The following is an 18,533-nucleotide window of genomic DNA, read 5'->3' on the forward strand; positions in this document are numbered from 1 at the left end:
ATTTTTCCTTTTTTTAAAAAACCTTTAATTAAATTTATTGGTGTTACCTTGGTTAATAAAATTTATAGATTTCAAATGTACAATTTTATAATACATCCTCTGTATATTGTATTGTGCATTCACCACCCAAAGTCAAGTCGCTTTCCTTCACCATTTACCGGCCTTTATCCGATTCTACCTCCTCCCAACTCCCTTTCCCTCTGGTAATCACCATGCTGTTGTCTGTGTCTGAGGTTATTTTCTTAATTCCTTCACCTATTTCACCCAGCCCCCAATGCCCCCCCCCCCCCCCGACAGCTGTCTGTCTGTTCTCTGTCTTTATGAGTTTGTTTCTATTTTGTTAGTTTATTTTGTTCATGAGATTCCACATATGAGTGAGTTCATATGGTACTTGTCTTTCTCTGACTGGCTTATTTCACTCAGCATAATAAGTCCCTCCATGCAGTTCTAAATGGTAAGGTTTCATTCTTTTTATGGCTGAGTAATATTCAGTTGCATAAATGTACTAAGCTTTTTAAAAAATATATTTTAATTGATAATTCTGCTGTTGCCTCCAGCAGAAAGGAAGGGAGAGGGAGAGAGAGATAGAAACATCAATGATGAGAGAGAATCACTGATTGGCTGCTTCCTGCACACCCCGCACTGGGGATCAAGCCTGCAACCTGGGCATGTGCCCTTAACCGGAATCAAACCTGGGACCCTTCAGTCCATAGGCCAATACTATATCTACAGAGCCAAACCGGATAGGGCTGTACCAAGCTTTTTTGTCCACTAATTTACTGATGGGCACTTGGGGTGCTTCCAAATCTTGGTCATTGTAAATAATACTGCGTTGAACATAGGGGTGCATATATTCTTTCAAATCAGTGTTTTGGGTTTCTTTGGATATATTCCCAGAAGGGGAATCCCTGAGTCATAAGGCAGTTCCATTTTTACGGTAATTTCTGAGGTAACTTCATACTGTTTTTCATACCAATCTGCATTTCCACCAGCAGTACCCTTTTCTTCACAGCCTCGCCAGCACTTCTCATTTGGTGATTTATTGACGATAGGCATTCTGACAGGTGTGAGGTGATAGCTCATTGTGGCTTTAATTCACATTTATCTGATGCTTAGTGACATTGGGCATCTTTTCATGTCTATTGGCTTTCTGTATGCTCTCTTGGAAGAAGTGTCTATTCCAGTCCTTTGCCATTTTTGTTGTTGTTGCTAATCCTAACCCGAGGATATTTTTCTTTTCTTTTTAAAAATATTTTTATTGATTTCAGAGAGAAATGGGGAGAGGAGAGAGATACTGGTAGAAACATCAATGATGAGAGAATCATTGATCGGTTGCCTCCAGCACACCCCACACTGAGGATCAAGCCTGCAATCCGGGCATGTGCCCTTGACTGGGAATCAAACCCGTGACCTCCTGGTTCATAGGTCAATGCTTAACCACTGAGCCACATGGGCCAGGCCCAAGGATATTTTTCATTGATTTTTAGGAAGAGTGGAAGAGAGAGGGAAAGACAGAGAGAAACATCGATATGAGAGAAACACATCGATTGGTTGCCTTTTGCACAAGCCCTGACCAGGGCCCAGGCCGCGGAGGAGCCTGCAACCAATGTATGTGCCCTTGACCGGAATTGAACCCGGGACCCTTTAGTTCGCAAGCCAACATTCTATCCACTGAGCCAAACTGGGTAGGGCCTGTGCCCATTTTTAATTGGTTACTGTGTTTTTCTGGTGTTGAGTTAGGTGAGTTTTTTAAAATAAGTTTTGGATATTAACATCAGATGTATCATTGGTGAATAAGTTCTCCCACTGAGTGGGTTGTCTTTTCATTTTGTTGATGGTTTCCTTTGCTGTGCTTTTTAATTTAATGTAGTCTCATTTGTGTATTTTTCTTTTTGTTTCCCTTGCCCGAGGAGATATATCAGAAAAAAATACTGCTAACAGAAATGTCCAAGATTTTACTGCCTACGTTTTCTTCTAGGATTTTTATGGTTTTGTGTCTAACATTTAAGTCTTTAATCCATTTTGAGTTTATTCTTGTGTATGGGGTAAGAAGGTGGTCTGGCTTTATTTTCTTGCACATATTTGTCCAATTTTTCCAACACCACTTATTGAATAGACTGTCTATACCCCACTGTACGTTCTTGCCTCCTTTGTTAAATATTAATTTACCATTAAGGTGTGGGCTTATTTCTGGGCTCTCTATTCTGTTCCATTAAGCTATATGTTTATTTTTATGCTTATACCATGCTGTTTTTATTACTATGGCCTTGTAGTATACAATTTGACATTAGGTTGTGTAATTCTTCCAACTTTGTTCTTTCTCAAGATTACTGTGGGTATTCAGGATCTTCTATGGTTCCATATAAATTTTTGAAATATTTCTTCTAGTTATGGGAAAATGCCATTGGTATCTTGATAGGAATTGAATTGAATTTATGGATTACTTAGGGAAGTATGGACATTTTAATTATGTTAATTCTTCCAATGCATGAACATGGTATATGCTTCCACTTATTTGTATCTTCTTCAATTTATTTCTGCAGTGTCATATAATTTTTCGAGTACGTCTTTTATATCCTTGGTTAAATTTATTCCTAGGTATTTAATTTATTTTTTTGATGCTATTATAAATGGGATTGTTTTCTTAGTTTCCCTTCCTGATAGTTCATTAGTGGTGTATAAGAATGCAACTGATTTCTGTATATTTATTTTTTATCCTGCGACTTTACTGACTTCCTTTATCAGTTCTAGTAGTTTTTTGTGTGGAATCTTTAGAGTTCTCTATATACTGTATCATTTCACCTGCAAATAATGACAGTTTTACTTCTTTCTTTACAATTTGAATGCCTTTTATTTAATTTAGTTGTCTTATTGTTGTCGATAGGATTTCCAGTACTATGTTGAATAAACGTGATGAAAGCGGACATCCTTGTTTTATTCCTTTTCTTAAGGGAAGCACTTAGTTTTTTCCCATTGAGTATGCTGTTGGCTGTAGGTTTGTCATATATGGCCTTTATTATGTTGAGGTATGTTCCTCTATTCCCACTTTTCTGAGAGTTTTTATTATAAATGAGTGATGGATTTATCACATGCTCTTTTTGCATCTATTGATATGATCATGTGACTTTTATCCTTCATTTTGTTTATGTAGTGTATTATGTTTATTGATTCTCAGATATTGTACCAAACTTGCATCCCCAGAGTAAATGCCACTTGATCACTTGATCTTAGCCAAAAGGCCTACAAGCAATAAATTTCACTTGATCATGGTGTATCATCTTTTTAATGTATTGTTGGATCTGATATGCTGATATTTCGTTGAGTATTTCACAATCTGTGGGTCAGATATATTGGCCTATACTTTTTTTTTTTTTTGCTTTGTAGTGTGTTTATTTGGTTTTGGAGTTATAATAATGCTGGCCTCATAAAATGACTTGGGAGTCTTCCCTCCTTTTGAATTTTTTAAAATAGCTTGAGAAGGATAGTGTTACAGTGGGGCCTTGACTTACGAGTTTAACTCGTTCCGAGACCGAGCTCGTTAAGGAGCTCGTTAACTCAAATTACTCTGTCAACTCAATGCAAAAAATCAGCAGAGAGACAGCTGGTATCTCAAAAAACTCGTTAGTCGGGACACTCGTAAGTCAAGGCCCCACTGTAGTTCTTCTTTGAATTTTTGATAAAATTCACCTGTGAAGCCATCTGGTCCAGGACTTTTGTTTGTTGAGAGGCCTGGTGCATGAAATTTGTGCACGGGAGAGGAGGGTGTCCCTCAGCCTGGTCTCCAATCTGGGACCCCTCTTCAATCCAGAACCACTGGCTCCTAAGCGCTCACCTGCCTGCCTGATGCCCCTAACTTCTCCCCTGCAGACCTGATGGCCCTAACTGCTCTCCCCTCCTGGCCTGATCCCCTAACTGCCTATCTGCTCTCCCCTCCTGGCCTGATCCCCCTAACTGCCCATCTGCTCTCCCTTCCTCTCCACACCTTCAGACCCTGGCACAGGAGTGCTGAGAGCTCTCCACTGAGGCCCCACCCCCATCCTGACAACACCCTCCGGGCTGGGTGGCACCTGGGGCCTATGTATGCCTCTGCCAGGGGGGCCGCCCCCAGTGGCAGGCTCATGTCCCGGTAATGCAAGTCCCCGTCCCCCAGCTCCTGTGTGCGCGAAGCCTGTTGAACGGTTGTGACTGGGACATGGGACATCATTAGGGCCAATTAGCATATTAACTCTTTATGATAGATTCTTGTACTCATTTTGGTCTTTGTTGTTTTTTCTAGTTTCTTTAAATATAAAGTTAGATTGTTTATTTGACATTTTTCTTGTTTCTTGAGATAGGCCTGCAATGCTATAAATTTCCCTTTTAGGACTACTTTTGCTGTGTCCCATAGATTTGGGGTTCTTGTGTTCTCATTTTCATCTGTTTTCAGGTATCTTTTGATTATTTTTTTGTGATATCATTGTTAACCCCTTCATTGTTTAGTAACATGTTATTTAGTTTCCATATCTTTGTGTGTTTTTCATCTTTTTCTTCAATTGATTTCTGGTTTCATACCATTGTCGACAAAAGGATGCTTGATAAAATTTTAATCTTCTTAAATGTATTGAGATGATTTTGTGTCTTAACATGTGATCTATCCTGGAAAATGTTCCATGTGTACTTGAAAAGAATGTATATTCTGCTGCTTTGGGATGCAATTCTCTGAAGATATTAATGAAATCCATCTGGTCTAGCCTGGCCAGAGTGGCTCAGTTTGTTGAGTGTCATCCTGTGCACTTAAGGTTGATGGTTTGATTCCCAGTCAGGGCACATACCTGGGTTGTGGGTTCGATCCCTGGTCAGGGTACATACGGAAGGCAACTGATCAATGTTTCTCACGTCAATGTTTTTCTCTCTCTTTCTCTCCCTTCCTCTCTCTAAGCATGTTCTCGAGTGGGGATTAAAAATAAATAAACTTTAAAAAAACGGCCCTAGCCAGTTTGGCTCAGTGGATAGAGCATCAGCCTGTGGACTGAAGGGCCCTGGGTTTGATTCCAGTCAAGGGCACATGCCTGGGTTGCAGGCTCGATCCCCAGTAGGGGGAGTGCAGGAGGCAGCCAATCAATGATTCTCTTTCATCATTAATGTTTCTATCTGTCTTTCCCTTTCCCTTTCTCTCTGAAATCAATAAAAATATAGTTAAAAAATAAAAATAAAAATCCATCTGTGCTGTTTCCTAGTTGATTTTCTGTCAGGAAGATCTATCCATTGATGTCAATTGGGTGTTAAAATCCCCTACTACAACTGTATTACTGTTGATTTCTCCCTTTATGTTCATTAAGATTTGCTTTATATATTTTGGTGCTCCTGTGTTCGGTGTATAAATATTTACAAGGGTTATATCCTCTTGTTGGATTGATATCTTTATCAATATGTACTGTCCTCCTCTATCTCTTATTATAGCCTTTGTTTTTAAGTCTATTTTGTCTGATATAAGAATTGCTATCCTAGCTTTTTTCTTTCATTTTCATTTGCATGAAATATCATTGCCCATCTCTTTACTTTGAGTCTGTGTGTATTATTTGTTCTGAGATACGTCTCTTATGGACAGTATATATAGATATAGATATAGATATAGATATAGATATATATATATATATATATATATATATATATATATCTTGTTTGCTTATCCACTCAGCTACCCTGTGTTGTTTGATTGGATCATTTAGGCCACTTACATTTCAAGTGATTATTGATAGGTACGCATTTATTGCCATTTTATCTTTATAACTATGTTCATCTGTGGGTTTTCTTTTCCTTCTTCTTCTTAAAGAAGATCCTTTAACATTTTCTGTAATACTGATTTGGTGATAATAAACTCCTTTTGCTTTTTCTTCTCTGGAAGCTCTTTATCTCTCCTTCAATTTTAATTTTTTGTTGTTGTTTTAAATCCGTACCTAATGATATTTCTCCATTGATTTTTACAAAAAGTGGAAGGGTGGGAGGGAGAGAGAGAAACAGGGATGTGAGAGAGACACATCGCTTGGTTGCCTCCTGAACAAGCCCCGACTGGGGCCGGGATCAAATCTATAACCCAGGTATTTGCCCTTGACCAGGAATTGCACCCGTGACCCTTTGATCTGAGGGCTGATGCTCTAACCCCTGAGAGAAACTGGCCAGGGCTTAGTTTAATTTTTTTAAATTTTATTGATTTTTCTTTTTGAGAGAGTAAGGGAGAGTGAAAGCAATGTGAAAGAGAAACATTGATCAATTGCCTCTCACACACACCCCAGCAAGGAATTGAACCTACAACCTGGATATGCCCTGACTGGGAATTGAACCCACCACCTTTTGGTGTATGGGACAATGTTCCAACCAACTGAGCCACACCAGCCAGGACTTTCCTTCGATTTTAAATAATAGTCTTGCTAGGTAAAGCAGTCTTGTTGTGTGCCCTTGATTTTCATCACTTTGAATATTTTCTGCTGATCCTTTCTGGTCTGAAATGTTTCTGTTGAGAAATCTTCTCATAGTCTTATGGGAGCTCCCTTGTAAGTAATTAACTATCTTTCTCTTGATGCTTTTAAGATTTTCCTTTTGTCTTTAACGTTTGCCATTTCAAATATGGTACGTCTTGTTTGGGACTCTCTGCACTTCCTGGACTTGTGTCTTTTCTTTCACTAGGTTAAAGAAGGTTTCAGTCATTATTTCTTCAAATAAGTTTTCAATTCTTCTTCTGGTACTCTGATTATGCAGATTTTGTTAATCCTCACCTGAGGATATTTGTTCCATTGAGTTTTAGAGAGAGAGGGAGGGAGGAAGGGAGGGGAAGAGAGAGAGAAACTTTGATGTGAAAGAGACACATCAATTGGTTGCCTCCCCACATGCACCCCGACAGGGGATGGAACCTGCAACCCAGGTACGTGCCCTTGACCAGAGTTGAACCTGCTAACCTTTGGTGCATGAGCTGGCACTCTAACCACTGAGAACACTGGCCAGGGCTAAACTTGTTTTTTAAAAAGCTTTTTTCTTTTACTGCTCTGATTCAGTGTTTTTGCTATCTTGTCCTCCAAATGGCTGATTTGATCCTCTGCTTCATTTAACCTACTGTTTATTCCTTCTAGTATATTCTTCAATTCTTGTATTTTTCATTTCTGACTGGTTCTTTTTTAAAAAAAATATATTTTATTGATTTTTTACAGAGAGGAAGGGAGAGGGATAGAGAGTGAGAAACATCGATGAGAGAGAAACATCGATCAGCTGCCTCCCGCACATGTTCCACTGGGGATGTGCCCACAACCAAGGTACATGCCCTTGACTGGAATCGATACTAGGACTTCTCAGTCCACAGGCTGACGCTCTATCCACTGAGCCAAACCGGTGCTGGCTGACTGGTTCTTTTTTATGGTTTCTATGTCCATTTTCCTGCTGCTGAAGTTCTCACTAAGTTCTTTGAGCATCCTTATAACCATGTTTCTTGAACTCTATATCTGATAAATGGCTTGTCCACATTTCATTTAGCTTTATTTTCTGGAGATTTTTTCCTGTTCTTTCATTTGGGGCATGTTTCTCTGTCTCTCCATTTGGGCTACCTCTTTGTGTTTGTGTCTGTGTATTAGGTAGATCTGCTATGACTCCCAGTGATGATAGGGTGGCCTTGTGTAGTAGATGTCCTAGGGGACCCAGTAGTAAAATCTCTTTGATCACCTATGCTGGGCGCTCCAGGAGTGTCTCTTGTGTAGGTTATGTGGGCTGTCCTGTTGTAATTGAGTCTTCATTGTTTTTGGCCCACTCATGCTTGGGGTCGACCTCAGGATGGCTAACTGTGAGGATCAACCCCAACCATGGTTTAGGGGTGCTGTGCAGGTGCTGACCTCACAAAGCAGATTCTCCACAGCAAGGTCTGATGCCTGCCAAGATCCCCCTTTGGCTATGTCTCTTGCGAAGCTTATTTGATCCTGCTCTGATGTTTTCTAAAGCTGGCCACTGTGTGTGTTGGTTCTGGACCCTCTTAGGATGGAGTTGGGTGCATGTCAGTGTCAGATGTTGCCTGTCACTGGCCCTGGGCCACCTGTTTGGAGCTAAAGTGATCCACATTTTGTGGCTGCCTCTGCTGGGCCTCAGTGTGTGTGGGAAGGACCAAGATGAGCACCAAGTTTGGTTTTTACCTGCCCAGGCCTGGGGGCAGATCAACAAAATTCCCAAGGACCCCTGAGATTCACCTCCATCTGCCTTTGCCTGCATGGTGCCTATTAGGTTCAGTTACAGAAAGAACCTCTGGCAGGATTCAGGTTGCATGAGGCAGGTTCTCAGTGAGTTACCAGGTAATGGCGAATGATGTTCACCAGTCTGATGCAGGTTCAAACTCCTTACCAGTGCTGGGCCTGAGGCCACTCAGCAGAAGTCCCAGGTTGCACCAAGTCTAGCTGCCACCAGTTGGGTGCCCACATACCTTTGTGGTGGGCGAGGTCTCAGGGAATTATCAGGATGAGGCCAGCAGAGGTTATCAGGCCCAAACAGACCATGATTTGGCCATGAAGGGAGGGCTCTGCACCCGTCAGGGGGGTGAGGGAAAATGGTCATGTCCCAGAGCCACACAACTCAGTCTGTCCCCAATTCTGCCTGCACCTCATGGAGCATCCGAGCTTCTCAGGGTGGGGCCATCAGGAATCAGGAAGGTCGGCTGGTGGGAGCCTGGGTGTTGGGGCCAGTGGATCTCCTGTGAGGGGGAGGTGCCAGTGTGCTCATGGGAAGGTGGGGAGAAAGGACCCCACCCCAGAGCCACATAACTCAGTCACTGATACCCTTTGAGTCTGCCTGGACCTCCACACCACAGGCCTAGTCAGCTGACTCCCTCTCAGGGCATGAACTTTGCAGGGTGGGGCAACAAGGAATTTGGAGGGTGGGCCTATTGCATTCCTCAAGGCTGAAGTCCTAAAGAGGGGAATTCTCCACCCAAGAAAAATGGCATCTTTGGTGTGGGAGAGGGACTCAGCACAGGGATCCTGGTGGCTATCCCTTCAGCTCACCCCCCGGAGTCACAAACCCCAGTCTCTCATCACACAACTCTAGTCCGCTCTGCCTTCCCTCTGCTGGAGCTCAGAGTGAGTGGCTGTGAACAAAATTTTGTGTACTTGGCCTTTTAGAGGGCACCTGTGTCTTTATCATCTCTCCCTTGTGAAGAGAAATCCCTGCTGATTTTCACAGCCAGATGTTATATGGATGCCTCTTTTGGCTCTGGTGTTCTGGGCTGGGGAGACTGGCATGGGCTTGATACCCCTCACTCCTCAGGGGGAACCATTGCCACGGAAATATCCCTCCAGAATCCCAGCAGCAGCCTGTGGGAGCGGCATCCTTTTCATATCTACGTCTTTCCTACCAGTCTTCTTGTGGCTTCTTCTATAAATCCATGGTTATAAGACTTCTGTTCAGCTAGTCTGCAGTTGGTTATTCAGGTTGATTGTTCCACATTTTAGTTGTAATTCCAGTTTGGTCCTGGGAGAACATGAGAGTAGCTTTCACTGACTCTGCGGCCATCTTGGATCGTCCTCTGTAATATATATATATCATGACATGTAAGCTTATTCCAGGCATAAATTAGATTTTTATTAGGAATTTATTATAACTAAGAGTCATTTTTTCAGCATCAGGAAATCTGCTGTCACAGGCTTGCTGAGACTGCAGTGGTCAGGACGATGACTCCTCAGCCTCCACCCTATAGAATAAGGCAAAGTATCTGATCTTGAGGCTCAGCCTTCATTTTCATCCCTGTGTTCACCAGTCAACTTTCCAAATATAAGATATTACTGCACCCTCATGTTTCCTCATGCTCCTGATTTTTTTACTCCTCATTTAGCTCTCCATAGCTCCCCAACCCATGCCCCCGAACTCCTCCTTCACACCTCTGTGAACCCACCTCCCAAGCAGTTCCCATCCTGACCTAGAAGGCTCTGGAACTTCTGCCCCATAATCTTTGATTCCCCTCTCTCCTCACGCTCTCTGAGTGATTGTATTACTCTGCCTCTGCCCTGATTGAAACACAGACCTCCCTGAGAATATCTGAGAACACCTGAGCCCACTGGTTTTTGAAGGGCCAGACCATGCCTCCTCTTCACTCTTGTCCAAATTCTTGTTTCCTTAAGATTTCAAACATTTGACTTTACCCACCTCCACATCGACTTTCTTATTCACTGAAGCCATCACTCCCAGTGATGCAAAAAGTGTCCCTCCATGTGTATGAATGGCTTCCACATCCACATGCATGACTTCGACCTCTCTGTTCACTCCACTGCTCCACTAGGACTGCACAGTCCACATAGGGGTACTTGGTGACCCTGCCTCTACTCCATGCTGACCACCCATCCGCACATCCTGACCTGGTCATTATCAACCATCCCTGTTCTCTTATCAGAAACTCCTCTCCACCTAGGCTTTCTAATTACTCCAATAAGAGAAGTCTCTGACCCCCATAAAAATCCCCAGTCTATTGGGCTTACTAGTTTCTCCTAACCTTGCAGCTCTCTCTCTCTTTCTTTTTTTTTTTTTTTAATATATTTTATTGATTTTTTACAGAGAGGAAGGGAGAGGGATAGAGAGTCAGAAACATCGATGAGAGAGAAACATCGATCAGCTGCCTCCTGCACACTCCCCACTGGGGATGTGCCCGCAACCCAGGTACATGCCCTTGACCGGAATCGAACCTGGGACCTTTCAGTCCACAGGCCGAAGCTCTATCCACTGAGCCAAACCGGTTAGGGCTCTCTCTTTCTTTACCTCTCTTCATAATCATCTTAGATCCCATGATTCAGCATCACACACACACACACACACACACACACACACACACACACACACCCTGCCTGTCCTCACAGACAACTTTCTCTCTTCCTTCCAGAGAAAACCCTTAGACTTTTCTCTACTGAACCAAATCGTAGTCCCTCTTCTTTCTTCCCTCTTTTAACAAGAGAGAGCTTGTTGCTATCTAGGCCAGGGTTTCTCAGCCTCAGCACTAATAATATTTGGGGCCAGATCACTCTATTATGGGGCTGTTCTGTGTATTACAGGATGTTTAGCAGTATTCCTGGCCTCTAGCAACTAGGGGATGCCAGCAGCAAGCCCAGTTGTGACACCAAAAATGTCTCCAGACATTGCCAAAGACACTTTGTTGGGGGTGGGGTGCAAAGTGTCCCTGGTTGAGAACCATAAGTCTAGGTTCATCATTCCACCTGGTACCTCCCTCTCACATACATACAATACTCTTAGGAATCATTTGGTATAAAATATCTTCTCTCTCTTGCATAGTCAGCAGCCCCCTCTCAACTGGATTCTTTTCATAAATATTTAAACATACTGAAGTTTCTGCCATCTTCAAAAATATCTCCCCTCAACACTTCCACCCTCAGACACCAACACCTCTCTTCTCCTGCCACATCTTGCAAGAGATGGTTATTCTCCCTGCCTCCATACCTCTTTCCTCATTTGATTCTTACTCCCTCAAATATGACCCATTCTATCCTGTAGCTTTCATTTAAGTGACTTCCCTGTCAATATATGCAGTGGACCTTTTTAGCTCGATGTAAGGCACATGGGAGGAAAATCACATAGAGCAGTGGTTCTCAACCTTCCTGATGCCGCGACCCTTTAATACAGTTCCTCGTGTTGTGGTGACCCCCAACCATAAAATTATTTTCGTTGCTACTTCATAACTGTAATTTTGCTAGTTATGAATCGTAATGTAAATATCTGATATGCAGGATGTATTTTCATTGTTACAAATTGAACATAATTAAAGCATAGTGATTAATCACAAAAACAATATGTAGTTATATATGTGTTTTCTGATGGTCTTAGGCGACCCCTGTGAAAGAGTCGTTCGACCCCCAAAGGGGTCGCGACCCACAGGTTGAGAACCGCTGACATAGAGGGAAATGAAGATGCTGAGTTTGGCCTTGACCCCGTTGGGTTCCAGGGGTCTCAGAGGCACCTAGAGGAGGTGTTAGTGGATATTGGGGCAAGGAGGGCTGGAGTGACAGGAAAGGTCTAGACGGGGGCATACATGCCTGGGCCGCTGGCGGCATATCTAGAGGATACGGTGTGTGTGCATGTATGTGTGTAACAATGCTATAGGTGTGATGAGGTCCCTTGAAAAGTGGGGTGGTGGCGTCTAGAGGGTTCTTTTTGAACTTTAGGGTACTTCAGAATGACGATGAAGGGCTTGAAAAATGCAGATTCATGATACCCTTCCCCAGAGTTGTTAGTACAGTGAAAACGGAATAGCTTGCATGGCTAGGAGAATTTGCATTTCTACCCAGCTACCAGATGATACTGAATCTATTGGTCCGAGTGCCACACTGTGAGAACCACTGATCTAGCGTAAGGAGAGGGAGACCAGGGCTCGACTGGGGCGTTCCAACATTTATTAAGCCGTGAGCAGAGATGAGACCTTGAGGGAGACAGGAAGTTTGGAAAAACAAAGGACCACCCCAGCCTGCTGATGGAGAGCGGCCTCAGGTGAAGATGCAGCGGTCCCAGGACTACATCTCCCAGACTGCCCCGCGCCGGCTCGTGCCCGCCCCCTGCAGGCGGCACCAGCGGCGCCAGGAGCATCCCTGTCACTTTTCGCGGAGCATCCCTGAGCGCGGGAGCCGAGCGAGGCCGGTGAGTGGGCGCCGCGCTGGCCGCCGGCGGCTCTACGCCGCAGCCTCGTCGTCTTCCCGGGCCGGCGGGCAAGCGCGAAGCCCGGGGTCCGGACGCGGGGGCGCAGGGCTGTCCCTGGGAGAGGGAGGGCGGGCAGCGGTGGGCGCCGCGGCGGCCCCGGCTCCCCAACCTTCCCCGACGCCCTCTTCTCCACCCTCCCGCCCGCCCGGCGGGTTCTGCCTCCAGCCCGGGACGAACGTCCAGCCCCGTCCTGCCCACCCAGCCGGGGGCGCGAGGCCGGGCCGCAGGTGGCAGTGGCCGGTGGGCGTCCTCTCCGCGCCCGCCCGTGGTTTGGCGCAGGAGCCCAGGACCGAGGACCAGAGGCGCCCCCGCCCTCGCTGTGGTGGGACAGGTGCGTGGGCGCACCAGCCGGGGCCCCCAGCCCTCCTGGGGTGTCCGGGTGCGGTGTGATGTCCGCGATCCAAGCCTTGGCCGGCCCGGGAGGAGCGCGGGCTGCGCCCCGGGGTCAGCGGGGTGCGCGGCGCCGAGCCCCCGGCGCGCTCTGGGGACCTGGACGTTGGTGCTGCGAGGCTGTCGGGAGCGTAGGAACAGCCTCCTTCTCAAATGCCTTGAAAGCAAAATTCGTTTTGTGTGCTCATATTTTAAAGGCAGTGTGACCCGAATGCCTTAGTTTTATTCTGTGGAGCTGCGTTTGCCGGTGCGCACGTTTATGTAATGAGCCGTTCTCGGCTGAAAGATGCGGCTGGGAAGGTGCTCTCCTCGCCCTCTGCCGGGGGCTGTGTCGGCGGGCGGCGGGCGTCCCTCAGCGACTGCGCCAGCTGCAGGCAGGAGATAACGTGTTTTAGAACAAATTTCGGGTTCGGAAGATTTTTGTTACCCAGTTTCAAATACGATGTCATTTCAACACTAAGATGTGGGGGAAGGGCGGACAGGAGCGTGTCAATCCTAGTATCTTGCTCCACAGAAAAGACCTTTCAGGGCGCTCGCGCAGAGCCAGCGCCTCTAGCTGGGGAGCCAGCACCGGGCGCGCGATGAGCTCCCACGGAAACTCTGCCGGTTGTAACAGTTTGTCAGTTGATTTGTTGGGCTGTTCTAGGCAGACAGTCCTGTCTTCTACTAAGAAGCAATAGTTACCTCTTCCTAACATTTGTGCTTCTTATTTCTTGTCTTCCAACCACCACCCTCTCTACAGAGTTGCCCATTAACGTTAAGTAGGATATTTTTGGTTTAGCCTTGATTTTAGGGGAATGCTCCACTGTATCTTCATTAGTATATTCTTTGTCATATTAAGTAAGTTTCCATTTATGTCTAATTACTAAGAATTTTAAAAGTCAGGGTTACGTGTTGATTCCCCCCCCCCCAATGCTTTTACATAATATGTATTGATATGACCATGTAGTTTTCTTCTTAAAATTATTAAATAGGTGATTATACTGCTAGAGAGTCTATCTCTAAAATCCTAGGATAATTTAAAATGCTCTATTAGGTTGTATGATAGATTCAAGTCGCTAACATTTTATTTAGGATTTTGGTATCCAGTCACCTCCCATTCGGCTTAGCTCTTTAAATTAAACATTATTGCTGTTATTGTTATTTTCTAAGTCAGTAATTATTAGCTTTAATTACCTGTTTACTAATTTCTTCATTCCCTTTTTTTTTTTTTTTTTTTAAGAGAGAGAGGAAGGGAGAGGGAGAGACAGAAAGAGAGAAAACATCAGTGTGATGTGAGAGACACATTGATTGGTCGGCTCCACACACGCCCTGAAAAGGACCGGGTATTGAGCCTGCGACCAAGGTACGTGACCTTGACCAAAATCGAACCCAGGACCCTTCACATTTTCTGTTTCTTCTTGATTCAGTCTTGGAAGACTGTATGTTTCTAGGAATATATTCATTTCCTCCAGATTGTCCAATTTGTTGGCATATAGTTTTTTATAACGTTTTCTTACAATCCTTTGTATTTCTGTGGTATCTGTTGTCACTTCTCTTCTTTCATGATTATATTTATTTGGGTCCTCTCTCTTTTTTTCTTGAAGAATCTAATTAAAGGTTTATTTTTTTTTCTTTTTTCCTTCAAGGAACCAGTTCTTTGTATTGTTGATCTTTTGTATATTTTTTACCCTACTTTGTTTATTTTTTCTTTGATTTTTATTATTTCCTTCCTTCTACTTATTTTGTTGTTCTTTTCTATTTCCTTTAGAGATAGGGTTAGATTGTTAGAGTTTCTTTGTTTCTTGATGTAGGCCTATACTGCTGTGAATTTCCCTCTTAAGTCTGCTCTCACTGTGTTCCATAAATTTTGGGTCATTGTGTTTTCATTTTCATTTGTCACAAGGTATCTTTTGATTTCTTTCTTCACCTCATTGTTAACCCAGTCATTGTTTAGTTGCATGTTCTTACTTAATGTTTGTCCTTTTTTTGTTATCCTCACCCAAGGATATTTTTTCCATTGATTTTAGAGAGAGGGGAGAGAGAGAGGAAGAGGGAAAGAGACAGAGAGAGGACACATTGATTGGTAGCCTCCCGCATGTGCCCCGACCAGGGGCCCTGGATTGAACCTGCAACCTAGGTACATGCCCTTGACTGGAAATCGAACCTATGACCCTTGGGTGCATGTGCCAATGCCCTGTTAAATGGGGCATGATCTCCCCCGTGAGTGTGCAGAGGGAGTGTGGTGTGGCCCACGAGAGAGGAAGGGTGAGTGACAGAGCACAAGTCCAAAGGGGACTGTTTAGGGCAGGCGTCCCCATTGCTAAACAAATCACCATGAGAAATGAGAGGTGACCCTCCGGACTGGCGTCCCCAAGCCAGAACGACCCAAGTCAAATGGCCGAGGAGGCTTCTGGCCAGCGCTAGGACTTTTGAGACGAGAGACTTTTAAGAAGTCAGTGAGAGAGAGTGGGCAGAGGACTCGAGACGAGGGGAACTGTGGGACGTCACTCACCTAGAGGAGACTGGCCGGTGTGGGATGGAGGGTCAGCGATGGAGGAGGAGAGATTCCCCATCCACATCCTCCTTGGCTGGTTCAGGAGGGCCCGTAAGGGAGGGAGGCCTGATCGAGGCCGGCAATCGAGTCACCCGAGGAGGATTCGGAGGTAAGCCCAGGTCGAGCTGCCGCTGCCTACAGCTCTCCAAGTAACAAACTCGGGGTGACCGAAGCTGGGGCAATGGCCCCCCATTCCCGTGGAACCCTCCCAGGTTTTGGCACCAAATGTTAGGGTTGCCAAAAGAGGAATGCACAAGTCCAAACTGGTAAGGGACGATAAATGTACCAGAGGCCTGATGCACGAAATTCATGCAAGGGGCTAGCCGTGGGCAAACTACGGCCCGCGGGCCGGACCCGGCCCGTTTGAAATGACTAAAACTAAAAAAAAAAAAAAAAAGACCGTACCCTTTTATGTAATGATGTTTACTTTGAATTTATATTAGTTCACACAAACACTCCATCCATGCTTTTGTTCCGGCCCTCCGGTCCAGTTTAAGAACCCATTGTGGCCCTCGAGTCAAAAAGTTTGCCCACCCCTGGCTAGGCCCACGTAGCCCCTCACCACCTTGGCTTCGTCTGGAAGGTCGTCTGGAAGGATGTCTGGATGGTCGTTCTGCTGTTCGGTCTAATTAGCATAAAAGCTCTTTATTATATAGGATTAGGTCATCTGGATAGCAGATGGGCTGAGCCCTCAAATGGTGCCAGCCCCCAAAGACAGGGAGTCAGGTTTTTTAAAGGACTCTAGGTGGGCTTTTCTGGGCGGAGGATTCTCTGTGCAGGTCCGAAGCTATGGAGGGGAGAGATAATGGTCTAAGCAAGTGGAATGTCCATTGTGAAGTGGCCTAAAGGGGAGTTCCCAGGGGCGGGATATCGATTCAGTTATTTGATCAGACCTAACACTAACCACTTGATAACACCGGCCAGGGCTATTTGTCTTTTTGCTTTTGTTAAGTGTGGTAAAATACACATAATATAGAATTTATCACCTTAATCATTTTTTAAGTTCACTAGTGTTAAGAATAGTGACATTGTTTGCAGTCAATCTCCAGAACTTTTCTGTCTTGCAGAATCGGATCTCTATACCCATTAAACAGCAACAGCTCCTTGTATCACTATTCTACTTCCTGTCTGTGTGATTTTGGCTACTTATGTACCTCATATAAGTGGAATCATAAGTATTTGTCTTTTTCTGACTGGCTTATTTAAGTGAGCATAATATCTGAAGACTCATTCATGTTGTAGCACAAAGAATATATGTACTTGTAAATGTAATAGATATAAAAAGTTGTCCTTCATAGAAGTTATCAATATATATCCTAGTAGCAAAAATGCTAATTTCCTTACAGTCTCACTAACATGGTGATGTTAACATGCCATGCTGATAGGTAAAATAATTTTAATTTGCATTTCCTTTATGAAGAGTGAGGTTGAGCGTCATATATGTTGAAGAGCAATCTGTGTTTCCTGAGAATTGTGTATTGCCTGTGCACATTTTTATTTGGGGTTAATGGTGTTTTTTTTTCTTGGGTTTGTAGGAATACTTTACATATAAAAAAATCACTCTTTCTCTGGATGTGAGTAAATGTATCAGTTCACTCAGTGGTGTTTATTTAACTGTGTGCTGTGTTTAAGTATTCAGAAAGATTTGGTTTTATGTAGTTGATTTTTTTCTTTAATAGCTCTTGCATTTTCCTATTATAAACAGAAAAACCTTCCCCATTCTGACTGTAGAGATTCTCCTGTGTTTTCTTTTGCTGGTTACTTCAGGTTCTTCTTTGAAGTATTTGGTATCGCTGGAGTCTTTTTTGGTATAAGGATTAAAGCAGGGTGCTCACCTGTACTTTTCCAGATGCCTGCACAGCTGTCTCACACCATTTATTGAGTCCATCCCTCTTTTCCTTTGGAATACCAGCTTTATCAGTATATTAAATTCCTGCATGTGTTTGGACCTAGTTCTTCTTCTTCTTCTTCTTCTTTTTTTTTTATTCTGTGGTTCATCTGTTTGTCTATGTACCACTATCAAAACTTCAAAAAATCTAGACTTATAATATATATATTTGTTGTTGTTGTTGTTAATCCTCACCCGAGGATATTTTTTCCACTGATAGAGAGAGTGGAAGGAGGGGAGGGAGTGAGGGGAGAGAGACAGAGAGACAGAGAAAGGAGAGAGAGAGAAAAAAACATCGATGTGAGAGAGACAAATCGATTGGTTGCCTCCTGCACATGCTCAGACCGCGGCCAGGATCCAACCAGCAACCGAGGTACATGCCTTAGACCCAGAATCGAACCTGCGGCCTTCAGTGTGTGGGCTGATGCTCTAACCTCTGAGCAACACGGGCCAGGGCTAGGCTTATAATATTTTTTTAAATACTAATTTAATAAAATTATTTTGGAGAGAAGTCATGTTGAAATATTTTAGTAATATCTTCACAGTGATGTTCTGGATGATTCTTCTGGGCATAATCTGCTCATTCTTACTTGATAGGATTGCTTGCTTTGAATTGATTTTGCTGGTGGAACTAAGGACTTTTGGTTGGTTATTCTACATTCTCTTTCCCCTGCTCCCCAGCAACATAGGAAACGAATACAGATTGGAAGAGGAAACCCGGATTTCCAGTAGCATTTCCATCCGCTGCAACGGTTGCTCTATACATTTCTCAAATCAAAGAAACAAGGAAGGGTACTTGTCCCCTCTGAGAGGAAGGGCTCCTGTGAGCCTTCTTCTGCCCCCACCAAAAAGCAGCTCTTTTTAGCTCAGTTACAAAAGAAAGAAGTCCTGTGACTTTGTGATTAAAAACTTCTATCAACCCTACCCCCCAAATAAGTGCAACGTAAGAAGGTGCAACAAACCGTTTAAACCCATTTACAGCAGCTGCTCAAACACCTTTTACCCGGTCCAGTTTGCAATTCA

At 44.1% G+C, this 18,533-nt stretch overlaps 1 protein-coding gene across 1 annotated transcript in view; it reads left to right on the forward strand.

Annotated features, from left to right (window-relative positions):
• The first annotated feature begins 14,311 nt into the window (after nt 1-14,311).
• The window catches only part of SPECC1 (sperm antigen with calponin homology and coiled-coil domains 1), a 249,111-nt gene continuing 244,889 nt past the window's right edge, over nt 14,312-18,533 (forward strand). The window contains exon 1 of the mRNA XM_036296313.1: nt 14,312-14,431. The gene's annotated coding sequence lies outside the window, so the exon portion shown is untranslated. The remainder of the gene's footprint in view (nt 14,432-18,533) is intronic.

This window comes from Myotis myotis, unplaced genomic scaffold (assembly GCF_014108235.1).
Source record: "Myotis myotis isolate mMyoMyo1 unplaced genomic scaffold, mMyoMyo1.p scaffold_m19_p_29, whole genome shotgun sequence".
NCBI classification, from domain to species: Eukaryota; Metazoa; Chordata; class Mammalia; order Chiroptera; family Vespertilionidae; genus Myotis; species Myotis myotis.